The 20,074-nt window shown below is 38.3% G+C and overlaps 1 protein-coding gene and 1 long non-coding RNA gene across 9 annotated transcripts in view; one reads left to right on the forward strand and one right to left on the reverse strand.

Moving 5' to 3' along the window:
* LOC140606909 (uncharacterized) overlaps positions 1 to 20,074 on the forward strand; it is a 183,013-nt gene that overhangs the window by 64,085 nt on the left and 98,854 nt on the right. The window lies entirely within an intron of this gene.
* Positions 1 to 20,074, reverse strand: part of KCNJ16 (potassium inwardly rectifying channel subfamily J member 16) — a 203,573-nt gene that overhangs the window by 35,517 nt on the left and 147,982 nt on the right. For 4 of the 5 annotated variants that reach the window (XM_072780989.1, XM_072780990.1, XM_072780991.1 and 1 more), the window contains one exon: positions 11,487 to 11,592. The gene's annotated coding sequence lies outside the window, so the exon portion shown is untranslated. Of the gene's footprint in view, positions 1 to 11,486; positions 11,593 to 12,809; positions 12,832 to 20,074 lie in introns of those variants that run through there. The other variant, XM_072780992.1, reaches the window with a different exon arrangement.

The following is a 20,074-nucleotide window of genomic DNA, read 5'->3' on the forward strand; positions in this document are numbered from 1 at the left end:
TGTGGCAATTTGCATACTTTGCCAGCCCATTCTTTCTTTCTATCTAGATGGTGTCTGTGTGTACAATGCACACTTTTGCTAACTGTTAGCAAGGCAAGTTCTTTCGATTTCTACCAGTCTCTCTAAGCCAGAAATGCCAACACTCACAATCAACAGTCTTTTCAGCTCCTGGATGTTTTCTCTTACAGAACCATTTATTTGATATTCTTACCCGACCACCCTCTGCTGAAAGTATTGCAATTGCTGCCCTGAAAATAAAGACCAAAGGACAGGCTTGGCCGAAAGAGTTGGGTCAATTATTCCGTACAGATGCTTCTTGAAGGTTACTTTTATTTTCACTTTGGTTTTTCCAAAGCCTTAAGTAAATGCAAATGTTACTATTGTTATTTCTCTTTAGGCTAGGAAATCTGGAAAATATAGAGGAAGCTGCAGAACACACAGTCGTCTGGGGCACAAGAGAAGTGATGGCAGAAAATCTGAGTCATGAGTTCTTGCGTCAATACCCAAATCCCTCTTTTCTCCATGTTTATAGGATAACTATTTCTGAGAATACTTCATGTCTTTCACCTTTCCTCAATCCACAGCTGATTGTTTCTTTATTTTCCCTTTTTATTTGCCTTTTCTTTCCCCTTTGTGAAACACTTTCTTCTGTTTGGTTCATTATCAGCCTTAAGGTTGCCTGCCTACTGACGAAAAAAATCAAAATCTTTTTTTTTTAGGATTTTATTTATTTATTCATGAGAGACAGAGAGAGAGAGAGAGAGAGAGAGAGAGAGAGGCAGAGATACAGGCAGAGGGAGAAGCAGGCTCCATGCAGGGAGCCTGATGTCTCGATCCCAGGTCTCCAGGATCACGTCCTGGGCTGAAGGCGGCGCTAAACCACTGAGCCATCAGGGCTGCCCCCAAAAATCAAATTCTGATAGTTGCAACTCATGGCAAAAGAGCAGTGGTGCTGTGCCTCTTCAAAGGGGTGAAAGGTTCAAAACGATCGGTAGAAGAATAAATGCTTCCATCTAATATTACCTAAGCATTTTATAATGGCCAACATAAACAAAAGTAAAATAATAGAAAGAATTATAGGAAAAGGAAAGGAAGGTCATTCTTCATTTCCATGGGTTTCTCTCCTCTTTTCTGAGGAAAGGGTGGGGTTTCTCATTTTTCTGTCATCATTGGCTGTTACAGGTTGGCTTGGGTCCTCCCAGAGATATTTGGGGAAGTCCTCACCTCTGACACATGGAAATAGGGTCTTTGCCCATGTGATCAACTGGAAAAGAGGTCATTAGTGTAGGCTCTCCTCCAAAATGACTGGTGTCCTTCTAAGAAGAAGGAACGCCTGCCCAGAGAGAATAACATAGGTGTGAAGACAGAGATGGAGGCTGGAATGGCCTTACCACAAGCTAGGAGCCTTGGGTTACCAGAAAATGAAGAGGCACAGAAGGATTCTCCCCCAGAGGCCATGGTAGGAGAGTAACCTTGACTTCTGGCTTCCCAACTGTGAGAGAAGACATTTTTGTTTTAAACTGCCCAGTTACAGCAGCCTGAAGAAACTATTACAACATCCATACTTGCATTTGAAAGGTTATTTTACACCTTTTAGGATTTTCTCATCTGTTCCTTTGTCTCTGAGAGATCTTCTAGGACCTTTGCACAGATGCACTAGTAAGCAGTTCAATTACTTCCAACTATACACCAGCTGCCCTAAGTCAGTCAGGTTCTGACTTTGTTTACCATCAGTGCCATTCTAGATATTAAGTTTACTCTCTGGTTGTGATATATCACATTCCCAAGAGCTGATGGAAATCTTAGTTGCTCAAACTTGACATGACATCTATAGATCGCTAGCCATCTATTTCTGGGGAGGTAGAGGGGTGGGTCTGCTTATATAATTTATTGCATAATTTTGAATAGACAGGCTAAAGGGAACAAGCACAATTTTGGAAGATATCATATAAATAAGTTGGCTTCTATCTGGAAAGTGAGACTCATAAAACAATAAAAACTAAATAAAAAATATGCAGAGCCTGCTCTGCTTCACCTAAATGTACTTTCAAATAGATATTCTTGGTTTTTGTTATTTATGAGGCAGAGCAAATTTTAGACCTTTCGGTATTATAGAACACCTGTTTTCCTGGCCTATCAATGAAGATCTGCTTAAATAGCACAAGTGACCCCTCCCAATCTTCTTCAAATTAACCTCACATCCACGCCACCATGGTATTTGACATGTTAATATTATTCACATTATAGCTCTGTGCACCCAGAAGTCTCAAATTAAATGTAGATATTACATGAGAGGGTAAAATAAGAGAGAAATATCTCTCCATGGAGTAGGTCAGGATGATTTGAGAGTAGAGTCTAAATGAAATAGAGATCCCTGTGTATCTGATAAAGAAAGCCCTGTGTGGATCAAGCAAAGACCTGAAAACCTTTCCAGAATAACAACAAGGTCCTAGGCCAGCAACCAATAGAACAGATACAATTAAAACATCAGAAAGAGGTGTGCACGCGCGTGTGTGTGTATGTGTATGCATGCACATGTTGGGGGGATAGGGTGAGCTCCTTTGGGGAAGGAGGATCCCAAATAAAATAACTAACATAATGTAACTTGTGCACAGTATATCTGCTCAAGGAGCTAATTCTATTCTATCTCATTTCTAAGCCTAATTTTTTTTTATTCTTTGCCTCCAATAAATAAATGCTATTTGTTCGACCTTCCCAACTTCTGATATTCAAGGCAGGTAACAGGTTGTTTGCAATGGTATGACTTCTAAGACATAATGCCAGTCCACAAGAAGTTAGTAGGCTATTTAGAAGGCAAGATATAAGAAACATAAAATGACCACTTGAACTGTATTTTTATTTCACTTTTGCTTTGGTGAACAGTCAGATGAGTGGGAAAGGGTCATCGATGAAGGTCAAGTGAGTGCTCGAAGGAGGGCAGGCTCCTTGCTGGTTTAATTCAATTCATCCAGTAAGGTGTCATGCAAAAGGTGGATTTGGTTAGAACTTTGGGAGACATGCTTGGATAAATAAGAGTCAAATGGGAGAAGGCTTACGTTCCCCGGATGGGAGCAAAGAACACAGCATTTTTGTAAAATGAGAAAGCTGGATTCATAAAAGAGAAGTCGTGGCGCAGAATGCCAAAACGTTTTGTTGGACCCCAAATGACAAAGCTTTTACCAGCTTGGCTAAGGACTTTGAATCCTTTTTTTTTTTTTTTCCTGGTTTTCTTTTTTTAGTAGCCATATATCTCTTAAAGAACACTACTTTTTTTTTTTTTTTTTTAAGATTTTATTTTTTTATTTGACAGAGTGAGACCACAAGCAGGGGGAACAGCAGAGGGAGAAGGTTCCCCACAGAGCAGGGAGCCGGATGCAAGACTTGATCCCAGAATGACCTTGGGATCATGACCTGAGCTAAAGGCAGATGCTTAACCGACTAAGCCACCCAGGTGCCCCTTAAAGAACATTTCTGGGAGCATCTGGGTGGCTCAGTTAGTTAAGGGTCTGACTTTCGATTTCGGCTCAGATCATGATCTCACGCTCATGAGATGGATGGAGCCCAGTGTCAGTCTCTGTGCTCAGCAGGGAGGCCGCTTGAGATTCTCTCCCTCTTCCTCTGCCCCTTGCCCCCAAACCGCTTACACCGTGTCTCTCCAAAAATATATATATTTCTGAACAAAGTTTTGGTTACATTTCTGGCAATCAAAGCAATTAGTAACAGATGGCACTTCTACTCTTCAGGTGTTGTGTTTGACCAACTTTGCAAAATTATACAATATACATTTCTGATTACTTAAGTAGATGAATCACAGCTTATTGGAGATGACAGAATTTGATCGTTCAAAATGACAGCCACAGACTTTTAAGTGTCTTTAGCATCATGAATATGCTAAATGCTCCCAATGAATTCAACTCAATCTGTAAGTAGGGCTATGTACCTAAATTAGGTCCATAATTCAGCCCAGAAAAAGAAAGGACCAGGGAAAATGACATCCGAGTGCTTTCATTAACCTCAATTGCCCATATAATGTGTGCATTTTTATCCAGCCAAAGTGTAACAAAGATGATCTGTTTTCTACCAGCGAAAGGTGGGTGAAAAGGCACACAGTGTTTTTAGGTAGACTTTCCCCCTTATCTTAGAGCTTTCAAGCCTTAGAATTTTCTTTCAAGGGTAAAACAAAAAACCCAGAACAACGACCCTATTCAACTATAAGAATCACTGTGATCAGCCTTTCCAACTCTGACCCTTTGGACAGGAGCAGAAACAGCAGGTTCTCCCTGGATTGTGTTGCCCTGTTTAACCAGCACAAATACTTTGGCAGGGAGATAAGTAAGTGATTAAATCCAAGGCGGAGCCTAAAACTATAAATGCTGAGCAAATGACTGAATAGCTTTTTTTTTTTTTTTTCTGGGCAAGGAAACAGTTGAGGCCGAACAGAAGCGGCCACCACCAGTTCCCCTTGGAGATGTCCTTGTTGCAAGCACCAGTGCATGAGGGCTAGACCCAGCGATGGGAGCAGGGAAGGCAAGGATCATGAAATGTTGGCAGAGCCTCTCAGTGTGATGTAAGCAGAGATTCTAAGCAGGGTTAGTCAGAGCCCTGTGTTCTCTGTAAATACTGGAGTAACTAGCTTTTAATCTTTTTATCGACATGTGGAGTTGGTAAACAGAGATAGGGCAACTTTCTGAAATAATGTTACATGCACTTGTAAGTCCAGTTTATAGCTAAATATTTCCCCTTCTTCCCAATGAGTTAAGCTTCTTTATTAATGTGTCCTCTGAGTACAGACTATCCCAATGATGGAAACTCTGTCATTTTACACTTTAGTAATCAAAGGGCTTTTAGGTTTTTGGTTTTTTGTTTTTCTCACTGCCTCTCACCAAGTTAGGAATCCTACCTTTGGGAACTATTGACCAAAAAAAAAGAAAAGAAAAGAAAAGAAAAGAAAAGAAAAGAAAAGAAAAGAAAGCAACAAAAAACATGTTTCTCTTCAAACTTTAGAAATTTAAACTGAAAGCAGGTGCCTCTGCTGCCCCCTTCCTGGTACTTAAAATCCATATACAAATTATACACGGCTCTTAATTCCATCTAAAACCAAGAACTTAGGTGGCCAGTTGATGTAGCTTGGATGCCACAGTTTCAAGAACATCTCCTATCTAACTTCCCCCCACAAGCCCTGAGCATGCAACATAATGTCTGGCACACAGGAGGTATTTAATGAATGTTTTCTGCATTCACAGATCCAGGAAGAGGACAAACAGGGGAATCAAAGCAAAACTGATTTAATTTGCCTGTTCTTATCTATATACTCCATATGGCTACCGAAGACCAACTTTCATATATTTGGGTGAACCCAAGCTGAAAATTTTTTTCATTGAGTTTCAAAATTGAATTTATAGATTTTTTTTAAACTAAGGCTTTTAAATTAGTTATATATATATATATATATATATATATATATATATATATATATATATATTGGCAGAGGGAGAAAGCATGAGCAGAAGGCAGGAGGAGCAGAGGGAGAGAGAGAATCCCAAGCAGACTCCCCACTGAGTACAGAGCAGGGCTGGATCTCACAACCCTGAGATCATGACCTGAGCCAAAATCAAGAGTTGGACTCAATCAACTGAGCCACCCAGGCACTCCCAGATCTATAAATTTTAAGTAATTCAAGCCTTTGGACTAAATTAGGCCATTGGCCAAAGCCATCATGACACAATTGCCAGAATCACAAAAACAAACAACAAATAAAACAGTAGAGACAAAGACAGGCCCTGCCCCTCCCTGATCTTTAACTAAAAATCACTTGGCTTCATTTGATTTCTATTCAATGGCAGCTACTAACTACTTCAGACATCGCCAAGGTATACCACCCAGTTTACCCACAAGTTAGAAATAGTCGCCTCTTCCAGGTTTAGAGAAAATGCTGCATTCAAGAAAGGTGATCACTTCACTTCTTTTCTCATGTAGAGGGCCGAATTTATTGAATGGACTGGAACTAATGTATGCAATAAAATTAATTTCCCTGGGAATGCCAACATTTCTAAAGTGTCTATCTAACCATGTGCAGTTGGACATTTATAAGAGCTCTATATCCTAGCCACCATTGACCCAACTGGAGGAGAAAAGAGAACTTCTGTAATGGTGACATGCCTTAGCCTAGGCCACTAGTTTTCCAACCTTTGTCTCTACCAGAATCAGTTGGGAGGTTCACGAGAGGAAGAGAGATGCTGGACTGTATCCCCAGAGTTGCTTATTCAGTAGGTCTGAGTTGGAACCTGAGAATTTGCATTTTGCACAAGTTCCCAGGCAATTCTGATGGTCCTAGTCCTGGACCACACTTTGAGAACAATTACAAGTCACATGTGGTAGAGTTTAGATTAAAACCCAGGTCTGTCTGATATTCGAATGCAAACTGATGCCACACTGCGAAGATAACTGTTAACCTCTTAAGATTTCCCCAGTGCAGCAATAGAAGAGGCAGGAAACCGCTCCTACACGGAAGAGAAATAGATCTGGAGTCAAACCCCAGAATCTGAACCCCCCTGCAGACCAGGTACCAGCACATCACTTAATTTACCTGATCCTTACTGTTTCCATCAATATCAGAAGAATTCTCTACTATTCCCACCACTCTTGCAAAGATATTCTGAAGACAAAATGTGATCATGGCTGTAAAAGCATTTTCTAAGCTTTGAAGTGCTACCATGAGTGTTTTGTTATATTCATTAAGAAGAATAATTTTTTAAAAAAGAATAAAGATGAACAAACAAGAAAAACAAAAACATGCCACTGAGTGATCTGGTCTTTAGTTTAAAAGCTGAGACTACGTAAAAGGAAATGCCAAACACAACAAAGAAGTTTATTGGAACCTTCAGGAGTTCAGTGATCTTTAAGATGAACACACTAACAGTTTTCAGGGTAGGGCAACTGCCAATTTTTTTCTAATAGTTTTTTTTCAACTTAAAAAGTAAACATCATATTTCTTTAAGAGACAGTCTTATGATGAATACCGAAAAATGATTAATAAATCCTGTAATTGAAAAAAAAATAAAAAAAATAAATCCTGTAATTGTTAATTATCTGATTATTTTTATATAATGTTATTTGATTCATATTATTTGATGCATTTTTAAATAGTAAAAATTTATGTTAGCAGCTTTCTTAGGAAGTATAGTTTTCTTTCATAGAATACTGAAACTATTTTATTTAAACATATAGTTTTATTATGTTGATGGTTGGCTTTTGTCTGATGCTTTTTCTGAAAATACACATTTGACTTCATTTGTAATACATGGCCGAAACAATGAAATATAGGATTTGCTCTGCAATCAATGATTTCATCACTGTTAATCTTAACTGAGTAATTTTAATACAAGAGTAAAACAAAAACTGCTTTTTTCCTTCTCCATGAAAATTGTCATTGGAAATATTTGCATATCAGAGCAGTAATTTCTAGCAAAATTAGTATTTACTATAAGAAAAGGGGCTATTTTATATTAGACTAATTAAGGAGAGATTTTTACTCTAAAGTGAAAAATCTCTCAAGACTCACTGGGCTCTACTTTTCTCTCCATCTTTTCACTCAGACAAATGGCTTATTTGATCTTCATTCAATATTTGGTATTAAAGCCAACAGACTTTCATATCTCATTTGGACCACAAAGAATAATTGCATTTTCCCCCATCAATGAAATGTTGCTTTCCTTAGACTGTATGTTGTCCTTGCTCAATGCAGTGAGATTCTTATTGATTTACAGTGTTAAAGTTCCGATTGTGTTCACTCATTTTTGAAGAAGATGACAAATCCCTGTATCAGGGTGGCTGTGGTTCTGCCCATTAAATAGAGTGCAGACATCTTCTTTTCTGTTTCTGATTGGCTTGTTTTTGTTTTTTAAATGCCTTGACAGAGAAAGAACAATTTAATGCCCAGCATGCAAAACAGAATACTTCAAGGAAATCGATAATTACAGAGTAGAGAGCAGGGTCCTGTTAGTAAGGTTTTATTCTATTTTACCATTTCAATATCTGAGCATTTCTTATGCTTTCCCTTTGTGTTGTGCACAAAGGTTTCTTAAATGCTGAGTGTATAATCCAAATTATGTGTTAATATTATTTAACATTCTTAATCACGTAGCTATGAATTTATGGAAAATTGAGGTTCTTTAGAGGGGACAGATTAGTAGTTAAAAACAGATACTAGGGACATAGGCTACCTGGTCCAAAATCAGCTATGCCATTTAATAGCTGTGTGCTTTTTGAAACATTACATGGCCCCATTGTGCCTGTTTCCTTATCTGTGAAAATGAAGTTCACCTTGGAGATGGAAGGATTAATATCTGTGAAGCACTTACCACGGTACACAGTGCATCATTTTTAAACAAAAATCAATCAGTAAATTGAAAACATTATTTCTGCAGTCAGGTGACACAGGTTCCTTTGTTACTGGTAGGGAAAACATCTCAATAGTTTCTCCATGTGGTCTCCTATCTTCATAGAAGATTGAACAAAAATATCTTCTATTCATGACTTTGGTAACAGAACAGTTGGATTTTGGAAACAATGAGGCCACCCCATCATTGTGACACTATCCTTGAGATAGAGAGAAAATGTGAAGTCTCTGAAAGACACAAAATCTGCCTAACTAGACAGCATCAAAGGAGGAGAAAGTGAGACTAAGTTGAAAGTATAAGTCAAACACAATCTAATAAAAAGCTAGCAGAGACAATCTACACAAGAGGGTGCTGATTAAAAAGGAGTTTTCACAGGACAGTTTTGACACAACATTTTGAGGCTATTTCCAGTCTTCAATGCTTTTTTAGAAATTCCTAGTCAAGGAATTTTGTCACCGGTTTAATGTGTCTCATTTTCTCAACTTAAAAGACAGACAAATTATGCTGAATCAGGATAAAAATTGTCTCTGTGGGAAAATGGTTGGTAACTTAAATGAACAGGTTCAATCTTGTGAATGAAAGGATTGGGGTTATTGTAGAAATCTGGTTGCTATCCATTCAGCACCACCACACCACTGAAGCAAAATAAGACGAAGACTAGGAGATCTAAACTTACTAAGATATCTAGAATGAATTCATTCCCAGTGTTCACTTTTAAGTGTGGAGGTGATCTAACATCACACAGCCAAAGTGAGACTCTGTACCACTTCCAAACTTATTCACCTGCATTAATGTCACTTTTTGCTTGTAAAAGAGACAAAGCAGTTCTATTACAACATATAACAGAGTGAATTAAGACTCTCTTCCACAATAGGGTTAGCGATTTGGAGGCAGGGACTACGTCTCAGTCACTTGTTTTATATTCTGAATGGCAGGTATCAGAGATGGTAGATTTGGATTGTATTAATTTAGCTAAACTGCGACTACATGTTCCAGAATTCCCTTCCTTTCATAATTCCAGGTTAGCCTGGATCCCCTGGGAGACATTTTGCATGAGATTTGTAAGATGTAAGGGAACCAACAGCCATGTTCTTTTTATGTCAGAAGGTTGGCATAGGGTGTGAGGCACTGTGGTTACTCAACAGGTTGCCACTGATCTGCTACCTCATGAGATTGGCACGGGATAGCAGATCACCCCACAGTTTCTGTGGCTCTCTTCCTTCAGCTTCTGTGACTCCTGGTTACATGAGGATGGGTACTAGTTTCTCCTGCTGGCCACCTTCATTCTTTAATTGGAGGCTCAAGCATTGTGAGAGATGGATATGAGCTCCATTCCATCCTGGTGGTTTCCAGCTCATTTTCACTAGATCTCATCTGTTGTCTGCCTTCACATCACATGCATCTGTCTTTCCAACTGCTTGCCTCATGGCTCCAGGCTCTGGCACCAGATAAATACACACACACACATACACACACACATTTAATAGGCTCAATTATCAAGGTTTGATTACAGAAGCAGAACTACTAGGAAAACACATATTTATTTTATAGATGAAGATAATGATAGAGAATTAGTTACTGTCAGGAGCACTGGGTGGCTCAGTCACTTAAGTGCCCAACTTCAGCTTAGGCCATGATCTTAGGGTCCTGGAATCAAGCCCCGCATCAGGCTCCCTGCTCAGTGGAGGAGAATCTGCTTCTTCCTCTCCCTCTGCCCCTGCCCCAGCTTGTACATAGGCTCTGTTTCAAATAAGTAAAATCTTTAAAAAAGAATTAGTTACTGTCAAATAATAAGAAATATGTAATAATGGTGAGACTGAAGACTTCTGGTGTTGAACCCATTACACCAATGCACCATGATGCTCCTTTCTATCTACTCATCCCGTGGTATAAAGGCTGAATTCCTAACTCCACTTTAAACCCACCATTAAAATGTAAAAAGAGATTCTGACCACCTACTCCATGAACAGAGTGGCACCAAGTTAACATCCATGCAGCTTAGGGCAATAAAGCACAGTTAATGGACTTCAGAAGAAAGTAGAATCTGGGCAGCCCAGGTGGCTTAGTGGTTTAGCACTGCCTTCAGCCCAGGGCTTGATCCTGGAGACCCGGGATTGAGTCCCACATCGGGCTCCCTGCATGGGGCCTGCTCCTCACTCTGCCTGTGTCTCTGCCTCTCTCTGTGTGTGTCTCTCATGAATAAATAAATAATATCTTTTTTTTAAAAAAAGAAGAAAGTAGAATCCTGATAAACACTTAATCAAGTTCTTCTGGTTAGAGACAGTTCTCTTATCGAAAAAATCTACCTTGCAATGAAACTGGAGTCCTCTATAAAGTAGGAAAGCATCACTAATTAGTTTGTCTTCTCTCTTTTCCATTTCCACATCTCCTATTAAATCCTCCTCCCTTCCCAGAACCAGTCCACAGTAATGGGGAACTAGTTCATTCTTATGACTATAGGCCCCAGTAAATTGGGAGAGAAGGCTGGGCACTGTAAATATCCATCCTATGCAAGCTACTACCTAGGTTACACCCACTTTTCTATTCCATTTATTTCCACTCCACCTTCACCCACACTCTGAAAACCCCACGTATCAACCACTCAGAAATTCTTAAGTTCTTGTTTTCCTAAAGTTAGGTTCTCTATAAATCGAGCAGACATTTCTTCTTTCTTTCAGCTTCCCTCAATTCCCCAGGCACAGTTGGTTTTTCTGCCCGTGTCTTCCTTTGCTAGGTTTTGACTTTCCCAGGAGGAGGCAACTGATAGATTTATCTTTATATACCAAGTGCCCAGTGGAATAAGCATTGCACACTGACTTAGAAGAATTCAGGTGCCATGTGTTCAATTCAAGAAACCAAGGTGCAAAAGATGACAACATTCTGTCCATTGAATGGCAATGGGATTACCAAATGCTATTATTTTGATGCCTACCATAACATGTCCACAAAACTGTACCGATGGGACAGTGATTACCATGGTATTAGTTTGTGTGTAATTAATATAGTCCCTTACTCTCCACACAAAAGGAAGCAAGGTAACTCTCAACAGCTAATGTCTACAGGACCCAACGGTGGACTTCCACTTACCTCCTAGTTCTGCTTGGTCTGTACCCTCATGCGTCGTTTTGCGAGCTGCTACAGCAGATCATGACCAAATTCCATGTCGAATGGGAAATGGTGTCCACTCTTTACACTAGCAAAGAACAGGAATGATTTGATACAATTGTGCAGGAGAAACACATACACAAAATAAACTGATTATAGTAATATAATGCATGGAAACCTTGTCCTAATTCCCATCATACTTAACTCCCGTGAGTGTAAAGCACAGTACATTTTGCTTCTGTTTGGTTTGGTTTGGGTCTGCTGGTTGGTGATTTTGCTTTCCTTAGTTTTATTTCTCTGACTGTTTCTTTAGCTTTTCAACTCCTGATGCAAATAGTGCAATCTTATCATCAGCATAATGTTGTTATCGAATACAGCTAAATAAAACTTTAGTCATGAGGAAATGAAGCCGCTTTCTATTCCCACAAAACCTAAATTTAAATATGTGTAACTTTGCTCAAATTAGTCACACCACTTTCTCCTTGAGTGTTATCTAACCACCCACAAGTTGGCTCAATTCTGACCCAAACAAAAGGCAAGCTAAACACACAAAAGGAACAGACTTCTTGCTGTGACAGTCCTGGTCATAGTCTTTAATATTCTGGCATCTCCTTAATTTTAGTTGCAAGTCCAGGGAAGGCTTTTCCTGTGCCATCTATAAATAGAACTCAATAGTACATTACCAGAACACTAGAAGGTCAGTTAATAACCTAATAGCTCATCAAAGAGTGTGTCTTTCAGGTAAGTGCTAGTTGGAGACAGCTATTTTGCTCTTGTGCAGCAGACTTGATGTGCTGGCTTCTGTCTAGGAAAGCCTTGAATTAGAGATCTACTGAACAATTTTTGTGGTTCAGCCATTATACTAGGTGCCTTGTTTTGTGAGGTTATTTTGGATTATTTTCCCAAAGTAGAGACAGAATGTCCTCAATTACCCATTGTTTGGAAAAGTCTCACATGAGATGTGAAGAGTACATAGTCGTGAAAAGACTGGCCAAGTTTGTGGGTGAGTAGATATTTTTCTGGGGCAGAGCCAACTAACTAATCAAGTAGTAACCTAACCCAAGAATTTGGTCTCACAAAAATTATCCTTTAATAGTACTTCTCAAAATTTTCCACTAAAAGAAAAACCTGGAAAAAAAAAAAAAACAAAAGAAATGAATATGTTATCTTTATCCCTACCCCAGATCCTAGAGGATCTGAGATTATAACACAAAGGATTGGGCTCAAGCTCAAAATATTCCGGTTTTAGGATTTTTTTTTTTAATCTATGCTCATTTTGAATGCTGGATATATATCTCAAGATACCTGAATTATAAAAGTAATTCTTTAAACTGCTTATCAGTTCAATTATTTGATTCCTCTTATTCTCAATCCAAATTCTGGAGTTAAATTAATGCTTCTGAAAGGTACACCATGTTTATCTTGTGGCTTCTCGTAGTTCCTGGCATATTGTTACTACCATGAACATAGTCATTTGGAAGCAGCACTCCTACATGAGAAAGATAGATTACATGCAAATATAGGAGAGAGTATATAGTAGCTGAAAAATTTTGTGTGAATGTGAAGTTAACGGAAGAGGAGATGATGCCATTAGAAGGATAGACCATGGATGTCTTTTAAGGTAACCTGTTCTTTTGTCTTAATTAAGAGAAATTACTTTCTCTTTGACCAAATTACACGGTTAAAAGACTATAGCACTGAAAATGCTGCATTAAATTAATGGATACTTCTACACCCAAATGATCACATTTTTATTTATTTTTTTAAAGATTGATTATTTATTTATTTGACAGAGAGTACAGCAGGCAGAAGGAACGGGAGAAGCAGACTCCCTACTGAGCAGGAACTCCAATATAGGGCTCAATTCCAGAACCCTGTGATCACAACCTGAGCTGAAGGCAGATGCTTAGCTGACTGAGCCACTCAAGCACCCTAAATGATCACATTTTTTGGCATATCTATTTTGTGGAATTAAAAATGAAATAACTAATAAAGTATAGTTCTTAATGTCTTTTATAGAAACTGAAGCTTCCAACTTATCATGTCTGTATGACAAAATACAATCAGGGTGAAAATGCCTTATGTCGCTGTAATGGTTAATTTTATGTATCCATGTGGTTAGGCTATGTTGTCCAGTTCTTTGGTCAATCATCATTCTAGATTTTTTTTTTAAGATATTTGTGAGATGTGATTAACATTTACAATGTGTACACCTTCAGCAAAGCAGATGACCCTCCAAAATGTGTGTGGCCCACATCCATGCAGTTGAAAGTATTAAGAACTAAAATTGAAGTTTCCCAAAGGAGAAGTAGTTCCACCTCAAGACTTGCAACATAAGAAACTGCCTAAGTTTCCTGCCTGCTGGTCTAACTAGCAAAGTTTGGATTCAACACTATAATATTGGGGCACCTGGGGTGGTTGATTAAGTGTCCAACTCTTGATTTAAACTCAGGTCATGACCTCAGGGTCCTGGGATCCAGCCCCACAATGGACTCTGCACTCAGCAGGAAGTCTGCTTCAGGATTCACTGTCCCTCTCCCTCTGCACACACCCCCATTTGCATTCTTTCTGTCTCTAAAAACAAATAAATATTTTTAAAAAGACTTCAATATCAACTCTTACCTTAATTTCCAACCTGCCACCTAACCCCACAGATTTGAGACTTGCCTTCCCTGACAATCACATGACCGATTCTTAAGAGTAAATCTTTTTCTGTCTCTTCTTCTCTATATATCCTATTGGTCCTGGTTCTCTGGAGAACCCTGGAACCTCTGGAATTTGGTAATAGAGTTACCAAACTAAGGGAAAGAAGATCACAAATGTAAGGCAATGAAAAATCTTATATAAAATGGTTCATAAAATAAAATAAAATAAAATAAAATGGTTCATAGTAAAAACAATTATTTCAAGGATAAATGGGTAGCTCAGTCGGTTGAGTGTCTGACTCTGCGTTTTGGCTCAGGTCATGATCTCAGTGGGATTGAGCCCAACCAAGGTTGGGTTATGCTTGAGGATTCTCTCCTTCAGACCCTCCCCTCCCTCACATATGCACACGTGCCTGATGTCTCTCAAATAAATAAATAAAATTTAAAAAAAATCTCAGTGTTTAAACATTCTAAATTTTAAAAGCACACCCTGAGAAATACCCACATGCCTCAAACAAGGCTATCCCCCTATTGCTTTTGTGAAAAAAAGTTCAATGGGTGGGTGTGCTAATCCTATCTTATTTTATCATGGTCCTAGGCCATTGAATTGCCCTTAATTATGTACAGACCCTGTCTTTTTCTGCCAGACTGAGGGCAGGGACCAAGTTTTTGTTATCTTTGTATCCAGATTGAATAAAAGATTATTGATTGCATGGAACATGGTTCTAATTTAAAATGGGATATAATGGAAAATTAAAATTCACCATAATAAAATATGATTTTGGTCATGTTTGCTTGAACATACCTTTTTCTTTAAAAAGAAAAAGAAGAAGAAATAGTTGAATGTTTGCTTTTAAGTGAAAAGAACAAATCTATGGAATATAATCTAAAGCCCTTTAACTATCTGAAGTCTTTTAAACTGTACTCATATAAGTAAAATAAAATTAAGAATTGAGGTGATATTTCTGGACCATATTTAAGGTAACAATCACCTTTATTTGGAATTGTCAAGTAAATCTACTTTGGGGCTGTTTCTTACGCAGATGATTAACTTTTCCCAAATTTCCTTTGCATCTGTGGACAGTTTCAGGCCTATTTTTGAGAGTGAATGTGGAGCCAAGGTAACTGGAAAAAGTTGTATTTAAAAGTGAGAAGCCTCTTTTTGTACGTTTTATATCTGAATCCTTTATTTTAGTGTAGAAAACCCTGGGAGAAAATAGTAGATCCCATCTTTTTCATGCAAGAGCAGCTATAAAAAAAACAAAGCCATCCACTCCTTACATTTTAATAACCACAAAGTCCAGGGTATGTGCAGCCTAAAAGATGATGATGAGATTTCCCCTCCAAGTTCTCTGAGGCTGGCCAGTTGAGAAGGCAGGAAGCAACTAAGCAACTGTCTCTGCATTAGAATTTTTCAGTGCAATGCATTTCAGAGTGCAGACAAGCCACTTTTTTCCTCCCAGAAGCTGAGCTCTTGAGCCTAGCAACCTTAACCAAAAAACAACATATCTGAGTTTATTTCAGTGCTGATAGATGTGATGGACTAAATGTTCATACCTTCCCAAAATTCATACATTAAATCCTAATCCCCAATGTAATGGTATTAGGAGGTGGGACTTTGGGGGGAGGTAATTAGGTCATAAGGGTGAAGCCCTCATGAATGTGGTTAGTGCCCTTATAAAAGAAAATGTGCCCAGAAAGCTCTCTTGTCTTTTGCGCCCTGTGAGGATCTAGTGAGAAGATGACCCTCTGTGAACCAGAAAATGGGTCTCACCAAACCCTGAACAATATGTAATCTTAATGTTGAGCTTCCAGTATCCAGGACTATGAAAAATAAACGCTTATTGTTTAACCCGCCAAATCTGTAGTATTTTTGATACAAAGCCTGAATGGACTAAGATAAAATGCATCTGAGAAGGACTGTTTGTTCAGAGCCCTTATTCCCATGGTTTCCAGTAAAGGGACCATTTGAAGATGCTAAGACAGATGGACGAACTGCTGGTCATTATTTGCTAAAAGCTGAGAGAAGAGCACATCCTAATTAGGGGAGAGGCATTTGGAGAAAGCCTTCTAATGCTGTTTACTGCCCAAGAAAACTATTTTTGCTTTGTAGCCCCCTGGCTGTTAGCAACAGCTGGCATTGGCCAAAGAAGGCCTGGTTTCTATGGTGATGAAATTTGTGTGCTCCTTACAAGTCTTATTTCATAAGCACATCATTGGCCTCAACACAATCTTGATATTAAGATACCTTTTTATTATTCCAGTGATCAAACTAGAGGAGCCATGTCTTTATTTACTTCATCCCCACTTCTGTATTTTCTTCTACATCACCTGCCTACCATCTACAATGCTCTTCCTCACCATCTTTCTACTTATTCAAATTTATACCTCCGTATGGTCTTTTAAAATTTCTCAAAAAGCCATCTCTGACACATTTAGGCTGCGGAATCCTCTCCATTTTGGAAAAAATTCTGGCACATGACCTCATCTACAACTACTCTTCCCCTTGGAATTTTGCTTCTGGCACACTAATCTCCTTGCCAGGCACACTCAGAACCTTGCCCTAGCTGTTCCATCTACCTGCACTGTGCTTCTCCAAGGTATTTATATTGCTCACTTCCTCACAGCCTCCAGGTCTTTGATCAAATATCACCTACTTGGGGAAGCCCTCTTCGACAATCCTGCTTAAAAATGTAAACCTGTGACAGACAGCTTTAAAGATGGCTCCCTAAGATCCCTGTTTCCCGGTGTTCATGTTCTTGTGAAATCCCCTCCCCTTGAGTCTTGGCTGGAATAAGTGACTCACTTCTAATGAATAGAAGTTGGCCAAACTGAGGGGATGTCACTTTCAAGATTAGGTTTGAAAAAGACTCTGTCTCTGTCTTGTTTACTTGCTGCTTGCTCTAATGGAAACCAGCTGCCATGTTTTGAGATATTTTATGGAGAGGCCCACATGGCAAGGAACTGAGTAAGGACTCTCGCCAACAGCTAGTGGAAAGCTGAGCCTCCCCCCCACCCCCATCCAACTGCCTCAAAGGAACCAATCCTGCCAAGTACCATGTGATTGAGCTTGGAAGAGAATCCTCCCCCATGCAAGGCGCTTGAGATGGTTAGTCCCAATGGACACTTTGACTGCAGCATGTGATCTAGAGGACCCAGATGAGCCTGGATTCCTGACCCAGAAAACTAGAGATGACAAATGATTGTTGTTCTGAGACATTTTTGGGGAAATTTGTTACACAGCAATAGATAACAAGTACAGCACTCTCACTCCTCTACCTCCTCCCCAACGCCCAGTAATTCCTTCCTCCATCATGTTTTTCTCTATACTGCTTATCACTACTAACATGCTTTTAATTTTACTTCTTGGTAGACTCCCCCAACATCTCCTAAAATGTAAGATTCATAGAGGCAGGAATTTTTGTCTTTTTCTAGTCATCAGTATGTCCTTTTCATCAATATATATCTAATCAATGCCTGGCACAGAATAGTCAGTCAATAAATATTTGGTGAATGAATACATGTCAATATATGCATTGACAAATCATCTGTTTTTCCTCTTTCATTAGTCTTAAATTCCCAAAGAAAGTGGTTTCACCCATTAAACAATCTCTCATACAACCCATAACTTTAGAACTTTTTTTGTTATTTAATAAATATTTGCTCAGAGAATAAATTAATGAATAAATCAGGGAAAAATGTCTCTTGCTAAGTGCAGTACCAATTAAATCAGGGAAATGACAGGATGACCCATTATTTCGATGTCAGTGTCTTAAAAGGGTTAAGGAGCTGAGGCTATAATGGTAAAATAAAAACAAAAACAAATTTAAAAAAAAAGAAAAGAATAAAGAGAGAGAGGGAGAATTCTGGAGTTTGCTTTTCTACAAACAATATGTAGGTCATTGCCTTCCTAAGAAAATGAACTTATTTCTTTCCCATTATCCGAAAAAATCTATTAATGGAAAAAACAAATAAAATTTCCTCCTTTCTGGAAGAACTGCTTTTACCAATGTGACATAAGTAATTGTATATGCCTAGAAAAGAAGAGAAGTGCCAGCCATCACTTTGTAAAAAGAATCAAGGTAAATTCTTGAGAGTTAAGGCTTCAGTCATGTTGAGTTACAGAGCTATGATGATAGACTCCCAGGTATGTTTAAAACAATATCCATGAACAAGACATCACTCACGGGCTCATAGGAAGAGAGTGTTGGTGACCTACATGTTCTCAACCACATCCACACACAAGGACCACACATGAAAGATCTTTTATGAGCATTTCCTCTTTGTCCTTTGTATCAAGCCTGTTAACTCTCAATATTCACCAGATTAGAAAAGGTACGGTGTTGTGTGGTAATAAGAACCATGCACATTTTATTCTTAAAGTTAGGCTGAGTCCACTCTTCCTAGAACAAGGAGGTAACATAGGATATTTGGGGATAAATTCGTATGGGACAAAAGTGGGACAATTTGTTCAGATAATGGGTTTTACAAATTTGAAAAAGGTTCACCTAAATATATAAGTTATTTTGGTAACTAATATTTGCTCTAAATATCCTTCATATGTCTATCATCTTCCCTAGAACTACATTTTTTGCCAATTCCTAACTTTTAACTAACTGATATCTAAGCCTTCACTTGTACTCACCACTAATATATATAATGGAAGAAACCTAGTTATTCAATATCCTTGAAAACTCTTGTTCTCTTGCAAGTCAAAATAGACTTACTTAGGAAAATGTGTTAAAACAGCATCCTACTCAAGTCTTTTCTTCCAGTGTCAAATGTGGTCATGGTCTTGTTTTGTATGAAACTAATGTCTTAGATTTACCACAATTCTCATGTTCTAAAAATAATCATCATAAGCAGGAGTTACATATATTCGTTACCCCTGGTCCCTCGCTGTATCTTCCTCCTCTCTGTCTCTGTCTCTCTCTTTCTTCCTCTTTCTCTCCCTCTGCTGATTTGAATGGACTTGAATTCTGGATCCTGTACACTTTTAAACCTTTTAGCTTCATTTCAAGAACTCCTTAAATGGCATTCTACAAAACAGCTGCAGTTTAGGCTCTTCGTGTCACTTTACTGGTTAAGATCTGACATAGGGAGTGGTTGGCCTACAGTTTCCAAACTAAAGTGGCAAAGATACATTAGTCTATTCTTTCTTCCTAAGGCTCTGACTCTTGCCTAGCTGTAATTAATACTTAGCAGAAATACTCCATCCAGTTCTATTTTCCTAAGGAGCTTTCCTTTCAGTTCATATGATCATCTAAGAGCTTAATGCACCTGATCAAAATCCACTTGGTTTGTAGAAAAGTTCGTACTTATCACCTGTAACTACTGCCAACAGAAACAATTCAGTTGTATATGATAGAGAATTCATCTTCCAGAGGGCAAAGATCAACATGTCAATATCTGTCTAAGTAAATACTCAAGAACAAAATTTCTAAGATTTTAATGCATGAAAAAAAAGCTTTAGAGAAATTAAAGTGAACACAACAGAATAAAATTCTCTACTTCTAGCTTATGTTAAAATAAGTCTAGAATTGGGCATCTGGCTGGCTCAGTCAGTAGAGCACACTACTCTTGATCTCAAGGTCATGAATTCAAGGAGCATAGAGCTTACTTAAAAAAAAAATAGCCTCACACAAGATTGGAAAAAAAAAGAGGAGGATTTTAACATAAATCTATAAACATGCATACTTTTATTTCCTCTCATATCATTATCTACAATTCTTGGAAAAAATTAACCTATTTTTCTTGAAAATTTTTGAGGGGGTGTGTAAAAGCACATTTCAATGCTTGAAGTTACATACCCATAAATGTATATACACTTATATATGCAGTTATTTGCTTTCAAAAGAAATTATAAACTACTCCATCTGGTACTGAATATGGAATATAATAAAGTCACTTTTAGATATCTACATA

The sequence above is a fragment of the Canis lupus genome, chromosome 16 (genome assembly GCF_048164855.1).
Source record: "Canis lupus baileyi chromosome 16, mCanLup2.hap1, whole genome shotgun sequence".
NCBI lineage: Eukaryota > Metazoa > Chordata > Mammalia > Carnivora > Canidae > Canis > Canis lupus.